Source organism: Medicago sativa, chromosome 2 (genome assembly GCF_051527215.1).
Source record: "Medicago sativa cultivar Bolivia chromosome 2, Bolivia_mono, whole genome shotgun sequence".
In the NCBI taxonomy this organism is placed as follows: domain Eukaryota; kingdom Viridiplantae; phylum Streptophyta; class Magnoliopsida; order Fabales; family Fabaceae; genus Medicago; species Medicago sativa.
This window is the reverse complement of record NC_140750.1, coordinates 35589758-35612301: the sequence shown is the minus strand read 5'-3', so window position 1 is coordinate 35612301 and position 22544 is coordinate 35589758. Positions and strand designations below refer to the sequence as shown.

At 36.0% G+C, this 22544-nt stretch overlaps 2 long non-coding RNA genes across 2 annotated transcripts; both read right to left on the bottom strand.

The window, feature by feature from the left end:
• Positions 1 to 6998: 6998 nt before the first annotated feature.
• LOC146946566 (uncharacterized) lies at positions 6999 to 8108 on the bottom strand. Its single transcript, XR_015028260.1, has 2 exons — positions 7913 to 8108; positions 6999 to 7262 (listed from the first exon to the last, which is right to left on the bottom strand). It is a non-coding gene; the product is annotated as an uncharacterized LOC146946566 (long non-coding RNA).
• Positions 8109 to 19191: 11083 nt separating this feature from the next.
• Positions 19192 to 22148, bottom strand: LOC146946565 (uncharacterized). Its single transcript, XR_015026767.1, has 3 exons — positions 21516 to 22148; positions 19789 to 19924; positions 19192 to 19674 (listed from the first exon to the last, which is right to left on the bottom strand). It is a non-coding gene; the product is annotated as an uncharacterized LOC146946565 (long non-coding RNA).
• Between the last annotated feature and the right edge of the window lie 396 nt (positions 22149 to 22544).

Genomic DNA, 22544 nt, shown 5'->3' with positions numbered 1-22544 from the left:
TGTTCATCAAAATGTTCATCTGATAGTACAGGTCAGAATGTTCATAAGGTTCAGAACATTCAGTCTTGAATTCTGGGTAAAAATCCTATACACAAGAAATCATGGGATTTAATCCAGTAATCTTCTCAAAATCTCTAGCATTTAATGTTTGATTAAGGGTTGTTATGTTAAAGCTATGTCCATTAGACAAAAGCTTAAAAACCATTTCAACCATTCTTCTTCCATCTTGTCAAACGGCTAGTTCTTTCTCTCTCCCACAACTTTTCAGTTTTCATCTTTCCCAACAAAACTGCCAACACCTTTTTCATCTCTTCTTTCCACTCTTACACGTTGGTCTATAAAACATCAAACCAACTATAAATCTTCTATCACATCTTCAAAACAACTTCTCCTTTCTCTCACAAAATTCTTAAACACTCTGTTTTTCACAAAAATGGCGAGAACAAAAACCACCTCACGCGCTCAATCCCAATCACCACCACACGCTGCTGATCAACCCTCTGATCATTCTCCACTAAACGAAACTCCTGGTCACACCGTTCTCCCTGATGTGGTCATTCCACTGTTTGAACTACCAAAACCTAAATCTTCTAAAAAATCCAATCCCAAACCAAAACCTAAGGCAACTAGAAGATCAACCAGAATGAAGAAATCTTCATCAACACCTACTTCCTCTCACATAGATTTAGTCTCTGATGATGAGAAGGAAGAAAAAGAAATGGCTTCTGAAGAAGGAACAATGTCTGAAGGAGATGAGTTTGACAAAACAGAGAATGTTGAGGAAGAACTTTCTGGCAAGGGAAAAGGAACTGCTAAAGAAGAAGCAGATTCTGAGGAAACTGGAGAAACCCTCCTTCAAATGGCCAAGACTGCTAAGAAGGTTTACCAAATGAGGAAGAAGATTGATGCTGATGCTCTGCCTCTAGAGAAATCTACTTCTCCATCTCTGGAAAATGAAGAAGTTGAAAAAGAAGAGAATGTTGAGGAAGAAGCCCCTTCTAGGAAAAGAGGGAAGGGCAATGACATTTCCATACTTGCTTCTGCTCTAAAGGTTCAGAACTTGGAGAAAATGGCTGCTAGGCCATTAAGCAGAGCAAAGTACTTTGATTTTGAGAGCCTCAAAACAAAGGGATGGAATCTTGAAGAGTTCACATATCCTCAAGGATGGTCAGGGTTTGTCTCTACACAAGAACCAACCTTTGAGGACTTGGTGAAAGATTTTTATGCATCAATGAGAGTAAAGGAAGAAAAGGAGAAAAATTCCTAGAGTCCACAGTCAAAGGAGTGAAATTCCAAGTCACTCAAGACTCTCTCTCAAGCATTCTGAACATTCCCAATCAAGGTAATCAACTCTTTAACACTTGGTTTTCTTGCTCAGATGTGACACGTGAGCAACTCATCCTAGAGTATAACAACCCAAACCTTTATTTTACCTCCACAAACCTTAAAGATGCTCCCAAAATCCTTCATGACATGATAAGGCACACCATTTTACCAAGATGTGGAACCTTTGATGCAATCATTGATCTAGATCTTTGCATCCTTTATCATCTTATGAACAAGACTCCCCTCAATCTCTACTATATCATGATTAAATACATGATTGACCAATGTTTTTCTTTCAAGCAAAAAGTTGCTGGTTTACCATATGGGATGCATCTGACACCCATCTTCAAAGCTGTTGGTGTTTCTCTAGATGGAGAAGAAAGTCTGGATACTTTCATGAAGTTCACAGCTAAAACCATTAGTCAACTATGCCTCACTTCCACCAACATGTCTATCCCTCAGAAGACTGGCTCAGTAAAGAAACTTGCTGATCAGAACATTCAGGAAGTTAGGAAGAAACAAAGAGCTGACAAGTCTGCCAATAAGGACATTGGTTCAAGCTTTCACAAAATTGAGAAAGGAAAACCTACTCTAGCTCAAGAAATCTTTGCTCATGTTGCTGAACATGCAAGAGAATTGGTTGAGGCAAGTAGTCAGGAATTTAAAGCTTTGATGGCTAGGAGAGCTGTTGAGAAAGTTGGAGAAAATACTGCTGATCATCAGAAAGTTGAAACAACTCTGAGTCAAGGGTTTGAAGCACCCCCTGAAGATATTAGAGTTGAAGAAAATACTGAGCCTGAAGCTCAGAATGTTGATGATAATACTAGGGAAGTTGCTGAGATCCTAGTATCCAACTCTTTTGGAAGTAAAAATCAACAAATGGAGATTGATGAAGAAGTTCAGATGGAACAAGAGAATGTTGGAGGTCATTCTGACTTTGACCTAAACATTGAAGACACTACAAATGATCTCTACAATGAGATCTTTCAAGATGCTCAAGGAGAAGACATTCATCCAAATGATCAGAATGTTCAAAACAACACTGATCAGAATGTTCAGGAAGAAGAAGATCAGAATGTTCCCTCTGTACCTGTTGAGCAGCTGTCAGCAGATCCCAATCCACTGGATTCAGGATCTTTGCCTTCTGTAGAAGTCCAGCTTCTTGCTCAACCTGGTCAGAATGTTCAGGTTAATCAGAATGTTCCCTCTGAACAGAACATGGAACATGCTCAGGTTGTGAATCTGTCAACTTTAACCATGGGATCTACTGCTTGAATTAGCAAGTATCTGGTGTCCTCCCTACCAACTCCAAGCACTATTCCTTCATCCACACCACCACCACCTCAAACTAGAAACACCACAAGCAAGCTTCCAAACATGTCTGCCTTGTTTGACTCTCTTAACACATTTGTGACTGCTAACAAAGAGAAGGCTGAACCTTCTGATGCTGCTGCACCTGCTAAGCCTTCAAAAGCTGAAAAGATGGCTGCTAGAGCTCTCAGAGTTGCAACCAAAACCCACAAGATTGTGTGTGTGTGCTTGCAAACTGGACAAAAGATGTTCATGCTCCTGGTCTTGCAGTAGCCAAGCCTGTCTTTGCTGATCCTTCTGTTTTTGAGTCTGAACCGTCCTCTGATTCTGGGGATTCAAATCCCTGAATCATTTCTGGTCCTACTCCCTATCCTTTTTGCAGATGACTAAAAGGGGAGAAGCTTTAGGATATTATGATCAATAGTTATTGAAGTCTTATAAAACTTCATTTTTGCATGATCATATGTAGTTTGAATTTCTTTTTTGTTTTTGAACCATGTTCATCATATAATTGTATTTCATGAATGATATTAATGAATGAATATTGATGTTGGTTCAAATTTGCATATTTTTATTTATGCTATGGATTATAAAAATGAGGGGGAGCTTTTTGTAAAACTTCTAAAAACTCATAATGGATTATAAAAATGAGGGGGAGCATTAAAATAAATTTTCTTTTAAGCTCTGAAATTCTTCATATATAATCAAAATCCATAATCCTAAATCACAAGTTTATCATCTTCAAAAAGGGGGAGATTGTTGAGGCAAAATCCCTAATTAATTTTAAAGATAATAAACTTTAAAGATTAAAGGACTAAATGGACTTTGATTATTTCCTTGGTATTTAACTTGTGCTCTTGAGTGTTTTACTAAGACAGGAACATGTTTAAATCATACCAAATCAAAGGACATTTGAAATCATGAACTAACTCTGAGTTCAAAAAGTTAGTTCAGAATGTTGTTCAGAATGTTGATCAGTGAGTTGATCAGAACGTTCTGATGAAAGTCCAGAAGGGTGTTCATAAGAAAACCTAGATTCATCAAGAACGTGAAGAACATGCAAGTACACATGACATGAATAAAAGGTCCAGAAAAGTACATCTGCATGGATCCATCAACAAGTAAAGGCATGAACAAGGAATCATGTCTAAAGGATCTTTAATGTTCATCCAAGACTATGAACATTAAAGTACTAGGAATATTCCAATGTGAATTTAATCCTAATTGTTGCATTTAATGCACTTCAGTTATGTCCTTACTATTAGGGTTGATTACATTAAAAGGTAGTCTTACAAATCATCCTAAAGTAAGCACAAATGGAACATTCTGATGGTCAGAATGTTCATGTCTGCGCGTGCTTCAGCCAATGAACAGTGTAGTTAGTGAAAAGTTAGCAAGCAAAGCAAAAGAGATCTTGCATCAGAGATAACCTGACCTCTGAGCTGTAATCAAACAGATTTCTTTGAAGCATGGGCCTGAAGTTGCAGATCCACTATCCTCTCTCTCCTGCACAAAGTCCAAGACAGATTTGATTCTACCTTATCCCACCTTTTCCAACAAAACTGGATGCAAATGGAAAGGCTACTTTTTGGAGGATACAACTCAAACAAATCTCATGTCACGTACTGGGCAAGCCCAGAAATTCATCAAACATTCATCAATGATGAACCCAGATGAAGAACATCATGAATATCCAACATTCTGATGAAGAACATAGCAACATTCTGATGTTCATCCTGGGAACTCAACAACATTCTGATGATCAGAATGTTCACCCAGATTTTCAAGTAAAAGCTTGTGGGGCCCAGGACACGTGGCATAACACCATTGGTCACCTTACAACGGCTATATGAGCCCAAAGACTCTATAAATACAGATCAAAGGCTTAGCATTACTTGCACCATTGCAAAGCATACATGAAAACAACTTAATTTGTTTGAAGCTCTTGCAATTCAATTGATCATCACTGAAGGCTGTCTTTTTTACCTTCTTTATAGTGTAAATCAATTTTCTCTCTCTCTCTCTCTCTCTCTCTCTCTCTCTCTCTCTCTCTCTCTCTCTCTCTCTATTATCTCTATCATAGATAACTTCTTCCTTCTTCTCTTCTTCTGTTTGTCTGATTCACAAACATTCAAACTTCACACAATTTGTAACAAAGTCTCATCTAGCTTTAGGGGTACTAAAGTGTTCGCTTGAGCAAGAGTTGTAAAAGTCTAAGTGGTTAACTTAGCAACAAGGTGCAAGCCTGCTGAGGCTTAGAGAATACAGGATTGTAAGTGTTCAGGTGAACACAGATTTTAAGGTGCAGGATTTGAGAGGTTATCTCAAGCATCATAGTGGAAAAATCTCACAAAACTATGAGGAGTAGACTGGCCCACATTGGGTGAACTACTATAAATCTCTGTGTGTTCTTTCCTTCTTCCTTATACTCTTTACTTACTGCAAACACAAACACACACAAACACAGTTACTTTGTTAAAACTGTTTTTGCTCTCAGACATCAGAACGTTATGAAGTCTGCTATTAACTTAACCATTCCAAGTTTCCACTTCAGAATTATTTTTAAGTTACAGGTTAATTTTTAAAGGGTCACAATTCAAACCCCCCCCCCCTTTCTTGTAACTATTTTATCTACTTCAATTGGCATCAGAGCCCGGTTATAAGGGTTTGAACACTTTAACAAGTGTTAGAGAAAAGATTCAGGAAGTATGTCTAAAGTCAAGTACATAGCTGAAGGAGGATCATCAAACAGACCACCACTCTTTGATGGTTCAAACTATTACTTCTAGAAAGGCAAGATTGAGCTCTTTCTCAGATCTCAAGACAATGATATATGGGCAGTCATCACAAATGGAGATTTTGTTCCAACAACTAAAGAAGGAGTTGTCAAGGAAAAAAGTGCATGGTCAACAGATGAAAAAGCTCAGGTATTGTTAAACTCTAAAGCTAGACTCTTTCTATCATGTGCACTAACCATGGAAGAAAGTGAAAGAGTTGATCAATCTAAGAATGCTAAAGAGGTATGGGATACTTTGAGAATACATCATGAAGGTACATCTCATGTCAAAGAAACTAGAATTGACATTGGTGTCAGAAAGTTTGAAATTTTTGAAATGAGTGAAAATGAAACCATTGATGAGATGTATGCTAGATTTACTACAATAGTAAATGAAATGAGATCTCTTGGAAAGGCATATTCTACTCATGATAGAATCAGAAAAATCTTAAGATGTCTTCCAAGTGTGTGTGGAGACCTATGGTCACTGCAATCACTCAGGCCAAAGATTTAAAAACCATGAATCTAGAAGATCTCATTGGTTCACTGAGGGCTCATGAAGTAGTACTTCAAGGAGACAAACCAGTGAAGAAGGTAAATATGAGTAAAAAATTTGAAAACGGTCAAAAGATGGGGTATGACAAGCATCATCAATCCACATCAGCACCAAATGTGCCAAATGATTAAATAGGTGACACGTCATCCAACTTTATGGAAAATTTCTTGTTGGGGGACCAAAATTTTGTGATTTTAAAATAGAGGGACCAATTATGGGAAGTGATTAAGATAGAGGGACCAAAACTGTAATTAAGCCTTTTATTTTTACAAAGGTTATTTTTAGACTTCGCGTATATTAAATAAAGGCTATTTCAGCAATTAGCCCTATATTTATAAGAGACAAAAGCATAAAAGAACCATATTAGATGATATAAAGGCTTGCATGTTTGGTCTCTGATGATTATTTTACGTTTTGAGTTGGTCCCTTATGTTTTAAAAGTTTCAAGTTGGTCCCTTATGTTTTAAACGTTTCAAGTTGGTTCAAAACTTTATTCGCATCGGAATAAGTTAATTTCTTCCCTCACTTGACCGTTTAAGGATCCAGGTTGATAATATGGGGTGATGGATTTCAACTTATTTTGAAAAACAGTTTTAAAACATTTTTTTAATTTTTTTGTTTTATTAAACTCAATATTATGTCGCCGAAAGGGATTAACCTAACTTATTCCAACGTGGGTAATGTTTTGAACCAACTTAAAACCAGTGGCGGAGCCAGACAAAAAAGTTTGGGGTGGCCGCTATAAAAATAAACTTGCGGAAAAAACGGAAAAAAATACAAAGAGGTGCCGCCTAAATATGTAACACCAATACAGTGAGAAAACCCAAAACCAACGATGGCATCAAACAATGAGGCCTAAGTATACTAGCATAGAGCAAGCATACCCATACCTCACTCCCGCACTAGCCAAGCATCATTGAATAGCAGCCACAGCTGCAAGCAGCGGTGATCTGCTACACCAGCAGCACCAAAAGAGCAGTAAAAAAACAGGAAACAAAAGAAAAATTCTCTTCTTCTCTAAGGCTTCACTTGATCATAAATAACTCTTTTTTTTTAATCAGCAAATATTATTAAGCAAGGCAAGCAAAAGAAGTACTAAACCCGCGGAGGAGGAAAAAGAGTACACATGGAAAGGCCAAACAACAAGAAGCACCTCACCACCAAGAGAAAACTCAATAAAAAATATTCTTCACTTCTCCAACATTAAGCTACAACCGCGTAGCTATCTTCTTGCTCCAATTTATCTAACATTACATAAAAATATTCACAGTTTCAAACAACCATCAAACATCCCTACATTGGTAAAGAATGATATTCAATCAGAAATTTGGAAACAACAATCAAGAGATAACATGTAGTACTGTAAAGTTGTGCACGCATTATAAATTATGATAGCAATAAAATATTGATTACGCAACTATACACTAAATATACTGCATTTTAACTGCATATCATTGGTATCTTTAAAGCATTTATAAGAAGCAGTGCAAAGATGCAGAGACACTCTTATAAATACTAAAAAAATATTCACAAACTTGAGTCATCATCCATTCCACTCCATTAAGCTTTGAATTTGGAGCAGTTTAAGATGTAAAAAGTTTAGTCCTACATCAATAATACTATATTTCACATATATCAATAGATTCCTCCAAGAATTTACTACAAAGACTTAAACAAGTAATTTCATTAGAAAGTGAAACCATCACTAGGCTACGATTAAAACTATGATTAACAAAAAAATCTTTGTAAAGAGAGTAAAGGGTATCAATTATGAATTTATCAATTAACAAAGGACAGTAAATAAGGTTACGATCAAAGGGGTAAAGAACAACAGTAAACAGGTTTAACAATTAACACCAATTAGGGTTGGCAATCAACTAAAGAACATGTAATCATCACATCAGAATCATAATCGAAGGAAATTACATTAAATTTCACATTACCTTACAAGTTACAACAATTAGGGTTTGTGGAGAGAGATGGAGATAGCTCTCTAAACTGAAGAAGAAGGAGAGTAATCGCGGCGGTGATGGATGGAGAAGGAGGAGAGTGGTCGCGGCTCACCGGCGGTGGTGTGGTGGTGGATCGATTTGCTTTGGTTGGGAGAAGAAAAGGATCGCGTTTCTCACTTGTTCTCAGATGAGAGAGAAACGGAGAAAATGAGACTGAATAGGAAATATTAGCAATACAGAAGGGTATTTTTGTAATTTCAAGCATATAAATTTTTATATTTTTTTAGGATGGGGTGGCGGTGGCTCCCCCTTGCCACCTCCCAGTTCTGCCACTGCTTAAAACCTTTAAAACATAAAGACCAACTTGAAACTTTTAAAACATAAGAGATCAACTTTAAAACATACAATAAACATAAGGAATCAAACATGCAATTAAGCCTAAATTTGTTCTCTTTTGTTTACCGCAGTTGTAACGTCTCGTCGGACTGACAACGTTTTATCGCGGTCATTTCCGTGATTTGTGGTCACTATATTAAACGGACATAAAACATTATTGATGACTACCTACACCTTCGTGTTGATGAGATATGATTTAAAAAGTTGTTATAAGTGTGAGATATCTCTCTCGTTATAAGTATGGTTTTGCAAGTTAAAATTTGAAATGGTACAAGAGTACCTCCAAGAATAGTGTCTTAAAGTTTCTGTTTGATTTAATTAGGTTAAATTACATTTTTAGTCCTTTAACTATTTAGGTAGTATCGCTTTGGTTCCTTAATTAAAATTCGATTTATTTTGGTCCCTTAACTTCTCTCCGTTACACATTTTGGTCATTTCCGTTAGTTTTAATTCAAAAACGTTAGGTTTTCTTCATCTTCTTCTCCACTTTTTCATCTTCATATCATCTCCATCAACCATCAACAACAAGAATCCCAGAAAAATTCCAGAAGAAAATGAAGAAAACCTAACTTTTTTGAATTAAAACTAATGAAAATGACCAAAATGTCTAAAGGAGAGAAGTTAAGGGACCAAAATAAATCGAATTTTAATCAAGGGACCAAAGCGATACTACCTAAATAGTTAAGGGACCAAAAATGCAATTTAGCCATTTATTTAACCCTACAAAGTCGACTACAGGGATAATATCTCACTTTTTTCATGTTATATTTATTATGAGACTTTCATTGTGATGTGAGTGACTTAATTGTGAGTAGCAAATTAGATATTATACTGGGAATGGATCCTCTGCAGTCACTGCAGAGTCCAGTGAAATCTCAGCCTTTAAAGAAAAATTAATGCTTAAAAATATAAATGTTGGAAATTTAAAACTAGGAGAGATAAGACATTTAATGGTATAGATTCTACACTGCAGAAAACTGGAGAAAAACACACTGGAGATAATCATTTCCCTATTATACTTACTCAAATCCTGCTATCCCTTATCCAAAATAAAATGCAACGGTGATGAGTGACTTTTTATCTCTCAAGTCTCTTATGTCAAAAAAAAATCTCTCAAGTCTCAAGGACATTGCTATTATAAGCATTTAAAGAAAAGGATAACTCAAAACCTTGAGATTAAATGCTAATTGTCCTAGCTTTGACTGTATTTATGATAATCCATGAAAATGTGTCACGTGAAGTTTTCTCAAAAGCAACTACAGCTGGAACAGTAACACCTAACCAGACAAAAACATAGAATTCTGTAAAATAAAAAATGGTAAATGTTAAGTTATAACTCTCCAGGAAAAGGAAAAACATTATGAGAATGTAAATAAATCCATATAGGAAATTGTTGTTTTTGGATTTCCAAAATGTTGTATTTGGATTTCCAAATTCTATTATCTAACGAAGTTGTTACTAGGTTGAGTCACGACCAGGTCGCTCTCTTTAAGACGTTTCGTGGCACTACCCAAAATTGTGCAAGGTAGACTATCAACCCGCCTCCAGGATAAAACAAGCCCAGCTACAACTGTGCGATTAACTACTGCACCGTAGAAAACCGTTCGAGAATAACACCTTCAAATATGGTACTAAGACCACTCTTTAATACTGAAACCACATTAATATGGTATTATTACCATTCTATTATGGTGCTAAGACCACTCAAATATGGTGTTTCTACCATTCTAACCTTTAAGTTCTCCAATCTATCAATATGGTACTATGACCACTCAAATATGGTGTTACCACCATTTCTCCTCAAATAGAAAAATATTGTTATAATATTTATATACCGTTAAGATCATTCTTGATTCCGACGGGACATTATTATTCCAAATAGGGACTATGATCTTAAAAGTACTCTTTATTCCGAAGGGACATATATTACCGAAGGGACTATGTTTTTAAGACCATTCTTAATTCCGAAGGGACATTAAACCGAAAAATGGACTATGGTCTTAAGAACACTCTTAATTCCGAAGGGACAGAAAAATGAGATGAGGAGAAGAATAGCTCGTTAACACAAGCTGGAGGGAGAAGAGAGAAAGAGTTCCCGACAACTCAATGAAACTCTTTTGTGTGTAGAATGCACTATGTGAGTTCTCTATTTATAGGGAAAATTCACAACTAATAAGTGAGAAACTTTGGGAACAAGTAATATGAGAAACTTTGGGAACAAGTAATATTTTACTTTTTTTTTTTTTTGACAAGAAGAAACTTATTGCATTTCATTCATAATAATAGTAGAGATACAAGATGGAATCCTAATATGAATATGGAAACTAGCATGATGCAAAGCCACCCTAGCAAAGCTATGAGCGACTTCGTTGGCTTGTCTCCGAATGAACCTAACATCAGAGGTTACTAAATCAGAAGCTAACAAACGTCTACAATCATTAATTACTGCGCTAAAATTAGAGACGCCACTTTTACTGCCATAAATACTGTCTACCACAGTTTTAGAGTCAAGCTCAAAGTCCACAATACCTAGATGCAGATCACGAACCCAATACATTGCTGATAATAAACCCAAAGCTTCACCCAAATCCACATCAAGGAGCGGAGTCATCCATTCAGTCTTGGCTAAAACAAAACGACCTTCATCATCTCGAATGCAAAAACCAATGCCAACCCGATTTCTAGCTTGAGAGAAGGATGCATCAACATTACAAGTAAACCTGCCAGGACTTGGTTTGATCCACTTTGAATCATTTGGGGTGTCAGGATTATGAGGGATAGTATGTCTAATATGCTGAGCATTCCTCCAACTAGTAAGAAGAGAATCTGCACGGGCACAAATAGCTTGAGCTGTTTCAGTGATGTTATTCCATACCTTGTTATTTCGATGCTTCCAAATACTCCAGAGGATCACACTAAAAATGTGCTTTTGCTGCAGATCTAGGTGTAGTAGGATAGCAAACACATTAGTTGAAAAACTGGCATTAATATCAAATACAACCATCAACGGGCTCCATAAACCAATATGTTGCCAACACAACATACTTTTGTTGCACAGAAAAAACAAATGAGTACTATCTTCGCCAAAATCATCACACACTGCACACCTATCAGTACACTGAACTCCCTTAGATTGCAAGCGGATTCTTGTGGGCAAGCAATTACGACAAGCTCGCCAAAGGAAATTCTTAACTTTCGGAGGAAATTTTAAACTCCAGATACAATTCCAGTTACCCGGCACACGGTGTTGAACAACTGCCACTTCATGATTCAAAATATCCTTATAGGCACTTTTAACTGAGTAAATACCATCCCTCTCGAACTTCCAAACAGGCACATCATGAGTTACCGAAGAAAGCAAAGGAGTGTTAAAAATATTTCTAGCAGTAACATTGTCAAAAAAAGCATTAATGAACTCCATATTCCACTGTTTCTGGGGTGTAATCAACAAATCAGAGACAGTAATAGAAGGCCACTCCAATTGATGAGGAGTTGAGGGTAAAACTCGTGCAACATTACTGATCCAAGGGTGATCCCAAACTGGTATGTGTTCGCCTGTGCCTATACTCCACTGAAAACCACGTCGAATCACATCTTTAGCGCTCCAGATACTACGCCAAACATAACTAGGGTTATGGCCTAAACTAGCTCCAAAATAGTCACTTTGAGGAAAATATTTAGCTTTGAGTAATCGAGTGATTAGAGATTCTGGAGAAGAAACCAACTTCCACGCCTGCTTACCAACCATAGCCATATTAAATGCCTTAAGACCCTTAACACCCATACCTCCAAACACCTTTGGAACCGAAAGACGTTCCCAAGATAGCCAGTGCAATCCTCGAGAATTTGCTGAATTATGTCCCCACCAGAAAGAATTTAACATTTTTTTCTATCTCATTTATTAGGGATCCCGGAAGAAGGAAAATACTCATCACATAGGAAGGAATAGATTGCAAAACAGACTTAATGAGAACCTCCCTACCAGCCTGCGAGAGACATCTACTACTCCAAGAATTTATTTTGTTCCAGATACGATCCTTAATAAATTTAAAAGTTGCATGTTTTCTACGGCCAATCATTGATGGTAGTCCAAGATATTTACCTGTACCCAACACTTGGCGAACACCGAGAGTAGTAGCAATGAGATTCTTTAAATCATCCGGAGTATTACGACTGCAAAATAATTCTGACTTCTGGAGATTAATGGCTTGCCCCGAAGCTTCTTCATAGGTAGTCAAAATATTTTTCATACAAACAGCCTCACTTTCACAAGCTCGAAAGAAAAGAAAACAATCGTCTGGAAAGAGGAGGTGAGAAATAATTGGTGCATTTCTGCATACCGAAGTACCTCTAATATTATTGCAACGTTCAGCTTCACGAATAAGTGAAGAGAGTCCTTCAGCACAAATAATGAATAAATAAGGTGAGAGGGGATCCCCCTGACGGAGACCGCGACCTGGCACAATAGGACCCACTGAAGCTCCATTAACCAAGACCGAGTAATCAACCGTTTCAACACAAAGCATAATCCAACTAACCCATCGAGATGAGAAACCCATTTGAATCATGATCTCTCGTAGGTAATCCCAATCCAATCTATCATATGCTTTACTAATATCCAACTTAAGTGCAACATCTCCACTCTTCCCTTTTGCCTTTGCCTTCATGTAGTGAACAATTTCAATAGCCACCATTGCATTGTCTAAGATAGATCGACCTGGAACGAAAGCTGACTGATTTATAGAGATACATTTATCTAGCACCTGTTTGAGCCTGTTAGCAAGCACTTTGGCTACTATTTTATACACAACATTACAGAGAGCAATAGGCCACCAATCCTTCATAGAAGTCTGAGAATCACCTTTTGGAATGAGAGTAATATTTGTAGAATTGACATGAGGAGGGAAAGCGCCACTTACTAACCAATGACACCCTGCCTGATAAACTTCATGACCACAAGTGTCCCAAAAGTGTTGATAAAAACCTAGGTTAAAGCCATCTGGTCCTGGACATTTATCTGCTTGCATGGAGAAAGCTGCCTGTTTGAACTCCTCTAAAGTAAAATTCGCAGATAACAAATCATTATCATCTCCGGTGATTGAAGAAGGAACCAGGTTGATGACACTTGCACGCGAGCTTGGTGATTTTTGAAAAAGATTCATAAAATAATCACGGGCAATATGCTTCAGACCATCTTCAGACCGACATTCGAAACCATGCTCATCTTCAAGATGCTCAATTCTATTCAACTTCCTTCTAGTACTAGCTGCCGCATGGAAAAACTTCGTATTAAGGTCCCCATCACGATACCAAAAAGTCTTAGCACATTGTTTCCAAAATATATCATCTTTAATCAACAGTTTATCCAACCGCTGTCTTAACATGTTGAAATATCTCACATTAGAGGCATCCACATGTGAACGGATAGCTTCAAGCTTGCGTTGAGTTTTGCGAATCTCTTGTCTGGTGTTTTGATTAGTATTCATGCTCCATTTAGATAGATCCATAGCAAATTGATTAAGTTTATTCATAAGAGGATGATCACCATAATCTTGCCATCGTTGAGAAACAAAAGGCCTAAACTCGGGTTCAACAAGCCATGCATTCTCAAAACGAAAACGACGTTGACTGGAACTAGGCACAGGTTGCGGAGCACAATCTAACAAAAGGGGGTAGTGATCAGAGGACGTGGTAGTAAGACACTCAAGCTTTTAAATAGGAAATTTATCAAACCAACTATCATTTGCCATAGCTCTATCCAATTTCTCCTCCACAGCGCGAGCAGTTCCAAGACTTTTGAACCAAGTGAAAGCATAACCATCCATATGAATATCAGCAAGTCCAGCATCCAAGACAGCTTGCCGGAAACCTTGAATAAGCCATGGTTGACGATCTGACCTTCCTTTCTTTTCTTCTGTTGATAGAATATCATTAAAGTCACCAATAATACACCAAGGAAGTTGAGAAAGATTGGATAATTGCCGAAGTAAATTCCAAGACTCTCTTCTCCTCCCTCCTTCTGGCATACCATAGAAACCAGTTAGCCTCCAGCTTCCTCTCAAAGAGTCATTAACCTCCATATCAATATGATTTTGGGAGAAATTCGTGATAGTACAATCAAAATTCTTATTCCATAGACAAGCCAAACCACCTCCCCTACCAATACGGTCAACAGAAAAACAGTAATCAAAAGTCAACACATATTTCAATTCTTCAATTTTATTAGACGTTGTCATTGTTTCAGACAGGATTATTGCATCTGGTTTGTAAGTCCGGACTAGGTACTTTAAATTAGGAATTGTACTCGGGCTACCTAAACCCCGACAGTTCCAACTAATAACACTCATTGTTAGGCACTAATTTGTTTCTGGTGTTGCACTTGAACTGATGTAACAAGGCTGGAAGGACATAGAAAAACGGCAAACACTTTTCAAAACATACATTAAAACAAAGCCATACCACTGTACCCTTGAACACAAAAGCATAAAAAAATCAAAGAAACCTTGTCGTTTGCTAATTGTTGGTTAAGCCAAATCAAGGGAAAACGTGATACATGGCAGCAATCAAATTCAACAGAGGGAATACAAACAAAAGGATGGAATCAATGAATATTCACAAGAGCGGTTACAATACGGAGGCAAGATAACTATGGAAACACACCAGCGAAAAGATTGAGAGTACCGTATCAACTTAGCACGTCGAAAAGAGTAATGGTGACAGGTGAATCGGAAATCACAAGTTGCGGCGATTAAGTTGCGATTAGACCAGAACCCGAGCAAGAAAACAGAGGACGAACCACACAGGCTTAACCTTGTACAGATACTAAGGGAATCAGTGAAACGAAATAACAGAGGACACCAGAGAACTCTCGCCTTCACCTATCTAGCAATCAAAACAGCAGAGAATTTCAAACAAACATAAACCGATCCAGACTGAAGAAAACTCAACCGCTCTTCATCAAACTATCGCAAGGGATGGGATATGGAATCAGCCAAGACACAAGGAGAATAAAAACAAACGATCAAGCTTGAGAAACGTTCAAACTGATCGACACCAAACTCTCACAAAGGGGGCGGCGGAAAACCCTAGGAGAGAAAATCGTAATCGTAATGTAATCGTAATCGTTATTAAGTAATTCACATATTAGCACTAATACAAAAATATCTCAATTGAGTACCAAAATATGTTATATTGAGGACAATGATATATTTTTCAGTACATAAATATATTATTGACTACTAAAATATAATTTCATATTATGCTCTAAAATATATTAGATTGCCTACTAAAATATTTCAGATTGTGTTCCAAAATATTCTAGATTGTGTTCCAAAAATATTCTAGTCTAACTTGAGGACTAAGAAAACACTTTCTAATAATGATTAAATTAATTATTTAATTTATCATTTCCAAATAATAAAATATATATCAATATATATATTTTTTCCTCTAGTGCTTACTTCGTTCACATAATTATGTACCCCCATTAATTAGAGGTACACCCCCACTATATAAACACTACTAATGTGTGTGTTCCATCCGATGTGGGACTTCCACTTTTTTCAATTCACACAACACTAGTTCTACCCAACATGGGAATTTGTGTTTAGTCTTTTAACTCAGTTTCCACACATGTTCCAACAATCCCCCACTTGAATTTAAAAAATGGTTTCAGAAATAACGTCAAAAACGTCTCCATAAGATTTGCTAGTAAACAAAGGTGTCGCCTACAACTTGAACCTTTGCATAGCGGATAATATTCTGATTTAACAAGAGTTGCTTACAGCATTGAACTATATCTCAGACATAGAATCCACACACAAACCTTTTCATAAGGTGTATTCTAAAAGCCCGTGCGTTTATGGCCTTGCACGTGTATCCCAGTTTTAACGAACGCTCTAGGTATTCTGCCCCGAATCCCATAGGAATCGGCCCTTAGTTCCACATTCGTATAGGGGAGTCTATCAAGAGTACTCCTGTATCTATGTGCTCCACTCCAAATAGAGTATAGATCTCATTAAGAGTTTCTATTATCTCATCCTTCTATCGCTGCATGAATCATGCTTTCTTACTTTTAACATAGCATGTTCTATCACTTGTGACTTGTTATTACCCATTGAACCTATTTCTTGGGATCTCCAGTCATGTAGGTCGGGTTACCATCACTTATGACCTTTGGGCATTAGTCCCATCCTATTGGATGTGTTTAGGACTTTCTTTTTAGTAATTCCTTTCGTCAAAGGATTGACTAATTCTTTATCAGTACGTACATGATTTACTTTAACCGTTCCTTTTGAGAGTAGCTAGCTCTCTAACCCTTTATGTGTTCATGCCTTAATTATCATCTATTTCCATTATACTAACGATTCTCAATTTTTGTAATAGCTGCAGACTATCACAATGAATTAACACTTTTGGCAACGGTTTTATCCACTAAGGGATCTCAACTAGCAAGCATCTTATCAACTTGCTTTTCCACTAGTTTTCTCTAGTGTTTTCATCTCAGATTAATCCATAGTGGACTGAGTCAATATCATTTGTTTTAACAAAAACTCCTCTAGTGATGCACAATGTGCAGTCATTAGTCACTAAATACTCATCTGAAAGATGTTCTAGTTTATATCTTGTACCATTTAAGTACAATAGATTACTCCTAATGAAGTAATCCTAGAGTCATAGTCTTCTTAAGGCACCTCATGACTCTTTCTATAGCATGGCAATGCTTCTCATCCTTCTACTAGTAAACTTGCACAAGAGTTTCACGACATCGGCAATGTCAAATCTAATACATTCAGTGGCATACCTAAGTGCTGCCAATGAAGCTCGTATATTCTATTTTTCTAACTCCATCTCAAGTGTTTTTACACTTGGATCATAATATATGATTTCAAGTTTACGGTGAAATAATTACATTTCCTTAAGATCTTCTCAACTTTGTGAGATTTATCAAAAAAGTTCTCTTTTCTGATCTAGTAATCTTGAAACCAAGAATTACTTCAACTTTGTCTAGGTCTTTCTTATCAATGTTATTGATAAACAATGATTTCATAACATGAATCTTTAAATCAAATATGAGCAAGTCGTCTTCATAGAGACATATGATCGTGCAAATATTATTTGTCACTTTCATTCACTTTATACTCATTCGATAGCATTAAAATGTCAAATTTTTCATGTCATTCGTTAGGAGTTTATTTTAGACCTCACAAAGAATTATCTAACTTACAGACTTTGTTTTCTTGTCCATGAATCGCAAAACATTCAGGTTGTTTCATATAGATTTCTTCTTCTACTTCACCATAAAAAGGCAACTTTCACATCCATTTGGAGTACTATCGAGTTATGAACAGCTGCTAAAGGGACTAGTACTCTTATGGATATGATTCTAGTGACTGGTGAATGAGTATCGAATAAGTCTATAATTTTTTATTTGTCTAAAACCTTTGACCACAAGGAGGGTCTTGTATTCATAAACCGTACCATCAGGTTTTAGTTTCTTTTTCCGAAATCCAAATACAACCAATTAGTTTGCAACTATGAGGCAAGTCAACAAAATGTCATGTTTTGTTAGACTCTAGAGAATCCATTTCATTGTATATTGCTTCTTGCCATAATTCAGCATCCAATGAGGATATATAGTATTTAAGGCTTAATGGATCTTCTTCCAATGTATAAACCAAGTTCATACTCTTTAGCAATTCTAGCTTTCTTACCTCTTTGAGGTTCTATAACATCTCGTTTGATGTTTTCATAACTATTTCTGATTACTGGAATGTGATCAGATATAGTGCCCCCACTAGTTCTTAATATACAAGGGGGATTTAGTTTACCCCCACTAGTGCCCCCACTATTCTTTAAAGGGGTAAATATTTACATAGAAATCAACATCCTTTAAATCTATGATCACTTTATCATTTAGGTCATAAACCTATATGTTTCGTTGTTTATAGCATACCCAATGAATACACATTCATAGGCTCTACTAGTGAGTTCAACTCTCTTGGGATCCATAGTCAAAATATAGTCCAAACAATCCCAAGTTCAAAAATAATAAGACAAGTTGAATTGTCTTTTCTTCAAAAATTTCTTAATTAGAATTTTTGTTCTTAGACTTGGGTACTCTATCTAACATAAATTTCAATTTCCATTATAGAAATCGAACATATCAAGCTATCAATTTTATTTTTCGAATTTTACAGTCATCAATAAATATGATAAAATATCATTTCTAGTTTATGAGTCATCAAATTCACACATATCATAATTTATTTTGTTTAGAGATTCCACTACAAGAAATATTGCATTTTGCCAGGGGCAGAATCCCTGTCAAAATGCAAAAAGCCTTGGCAAATGGACGTTTGCCAGGAGCTTTGCCAGGAGCAGAATCACCAGCAAATCTGCTCATCGCAAATTGTCCTGCCAGGGGTTTAGCTCCTGGCAAAATGCGCTCCTGGCATAGGCCCTGGCACAACCCCTGGAAAATTGTGTCAGATAGAACACAGACTTTTCTGACGCATTCTGGCTTTGCAGACCGTGTCAGCGTCACGTCAGTCCTTTTCAGAAACATGTCAGGCGCTTTGCCAGGGGTTAACCCCTGGCAAATTGTGTACGACTTTTATAAAAAAAAAGGTTTTTTATTTGTTATAAAAATCAAAATATTAAAATTTAATAATTAAATTAATTTTTAAAAAGAATTTAAATTTTTTTCGAAAATTAATTCAATTTAATTATTAAAATATTTAAAATAAACGTTTTTATATTGCATTTTTTAAAAATTGTTTTAATAATAAAAATTATTGGCAATTAAAGTAATAGCACACATAATGAGCCCATAATGATAAAGAAGTTCATTTGAAAGATACTAAATAACACTCTAACAATAAAACATGATTATGTCATATATCTTATCAGCAAATCCATTAAAATCAAAGAAAAAATTCAGCACTGGTAGCACATAAACAGACACTAATCTTAGCATAAATTAGTATTCAACTAATTGGTCACTATTCTCCTGCTCTCATATAATGATCTAAAGTTGATAAGAAACATATACATTCTCAACAACTAGTTCGTTTACCCGTGCGTAAAAACATAACTCAGAGATATAAAATACCCACAAATTACTTGCCAAACAATACAATTGGTTTAATGTGATTTTGTGATAAATGGAGTTCACTGTCAATAAGTCTCAAGCACTTGGTAATATTGAACATACACAGTCAATATTCAAGCATATCATAATGCACTTACAATGTCATGAAATAGACTTCCAATACATATATTGACGGCCATATATTGACTGATGTGTCTTGTAATGATAATGATATCAAAATCTGCTCACTTAGTTCCCAATTCACCTGCAAACATTCAAAAATATCAACAGTTTGAGACACATGTGTGTTTATATTAACAGATATAACTAAACATTATAATGTTTCAATTTGAAATCTGCCATGTCAACTTGAACGTACCAATAAATATTATGCCATTCAAACCAACAAACGGATTGAGCAGAGTGTATCGCTCATCAGTGGTTCTACTCAGGCACCTGGTTTCTTCTGTATGAAGCATATAAGGCTAATAACATCACATACAAATTGAATTCGCCTGTACAAATACGGGAACAACCAAAAGAATCATTCACAGTCTTACAATTAATATTGATATACTAATTAAAGTAAAAAATAATAATGGACATAGTCTTACAACAATGGACACACATCAGAGTCTTATCTTAGTTCAGAGTAATCAATATGTGTATTGCCATACCAATATGCTCACAAAGTAGAAACTAAAATAAAACAGGACTTGTATCTATAGCATTATTATACATGCAGAGCAATACTTTATATTTAAAAACATGGATACATTCATATATGAGTCTTGGTTCAAATTCGTATCTAACATTCTTAAAACTAAAATATATATCAAGTTGAAAATCACTTTCAAAAGTGAGAGAAATGAGAATCTTAATTCAAGTCCTTAAGGTTGACAGATACGGCCATTCTTTTTCCACCAGAGTTTGGTTGCACACTCACAATTTCATGGACAGCACCAATTACATCTACAATGTAATGACACATAGCAGAATTTGAACAAACCACAGTTTTTCGCGACTCATGATCCGCAATTGACAACACAGATGAACAGAGAATAAACTTTACATTTCAAACAACTATGTGGAAGCAAAGCATGACAACAACAAACTGTGACTGATAGAGTATATACTAACAAGATATAGAAACATCAAACACATATAGAAACATAAAAACATAACGATGTCGCTCAGCATATGAATCACTTCAATGGTTACCAACTCAGAATAAAAACGACGCTAGGATTCCACAACTTTTCAAATAAACCCAAGCTTACACAAATCAAAGCCTTAAATTTTAACTAAACTCCAACAAACACCAAAACGACTTATATCCTTCATAGCATAATTTAATTAGAACCAACATAGACAAACCATAATAGATTTAATTGATCACATCATTACTACAATTCAATCTACTTCAATTTAGGATACTAGTACTCCTAATTAATCTTCAGCTTATGTTAATTTTTTATAAACTAAAACTAAAAATCAAATTTATTATATACATATAGTCGTCCATTAACAAGCTTACTTGCATTCAACAGCTAGGTATTCTTATCAAAGTAACTTCATGCTAACACTACTCGGTTATTAAATAATTGACCCTCTCTAATTCATAGATATGCTCCACTAAACAACATAAAATAACTCAACTGTCATCATCAAAGTTTCATTACAAGTTACTAAGTTAGAATCCTAGTTCTCTTTCAAATTCCATATCTAACATAGTTTTCAACTAATCTAAAACTCCTCCTAATCATATAAAAATTCATCCTTATCAATAAAGCCATCAGCAGCACCATCAAAGGTATCAAAATTACCACGTAGTCACCACCTCAACACTAAAATTCTTGATTAAATAAATCATACACCATCTTATATTACAAATAACCTTTCATCACTTTAGAACCTTAAAATCACTACCAAAAGGAAAGCAAGCAATTTGTAATAGAATTCCAAAACAAGATATTAAACATGAAATAATCGCATCATGTCACAAAATAAATGCCATTTTCAGATTAAATAAGGATAAGTTTAGGTTTTAAATTCAAATGGAAAAAAAATCAATTTTCAAATGATAAGTAGAAGAAAGAAGCTCACCAAGGGAAGAACGTGTAAGTTACAAGCTCCGGCTAGATGGAGAAGATTTCCGATGCGGCTAAGGTGAACTCCGGTGCGGTGGTCGCCGGTGAAAGTTCTCCAATCATACAAAAACTTTAGGGGTTTTGCTGTGGATCTCATGGGAAAGAATATGGTCGGTTTAGTTTTTCAAATGGTGTCTTGTGGTGGCCGGAAAGCAAGAGAGAGGTGGTGGTTGTGACTTTTTCAAATCTCACCAATCTATGAATAAATGGGTGGTTTCTGACGACGAAAAAGAGAGGGTTGCAATGGTGGTGGTGGCACAGCCATATGAGGTCGGACGGTGGAGTTATGGCGGCTGGAAGTTTTAACGGTGGTGGTTGAGGAGGGAAAGAAGAAGACGCGTACAGACAGTGAAAGAAAGAGAGAGAAAAAAACAAGCAATGGCTTTGGTTGTGTTTCTTCACTCACTTATAATAATAATAACAAATGCCCACTTCCTGCCAATTCCATGTGCTCTTGTCTCCATTTAAATTTCAATTTTCCCACTTTACACTTTGCCAGGGGTTATTGTAATTTGTGAGGGTCAAACCCCTGGTTTATGAGAATCGGGTCCCACCTTTTCTAAAGTCATTTTGCCAGGAGGCATCCCTGGCATTGCTCCTGGTAAATTTGCCAGGAGTTCTTGCTCCTGGCATAGTTCCCTGGCTAATTGCATCTTTTCTTGTAGTGTTCATATCCTCTAAATTCTGATTTATATGAACTTTTGGTTCATATTTTTTGACTGCAATAAATAAAATTGTCTAATCATATAACGTTGGAATTAAGTTCAAGTTATTCAAGTTTAAAATTAAACGCTTGTTCACATGTAAAATATTAAAATCACACAACTAACAAAATAGAAGGAGAATTTAATTTTTAACATACCATCGATAAATTAGTCTTTCCCAATAAGAATACGAGTACAAGTCACTAGACCTGTTCTTATAGGATCAAAATCCTAAAATAATTGAGTGTTCAATTTTATATCCATCTGCCATAAATTGGGGC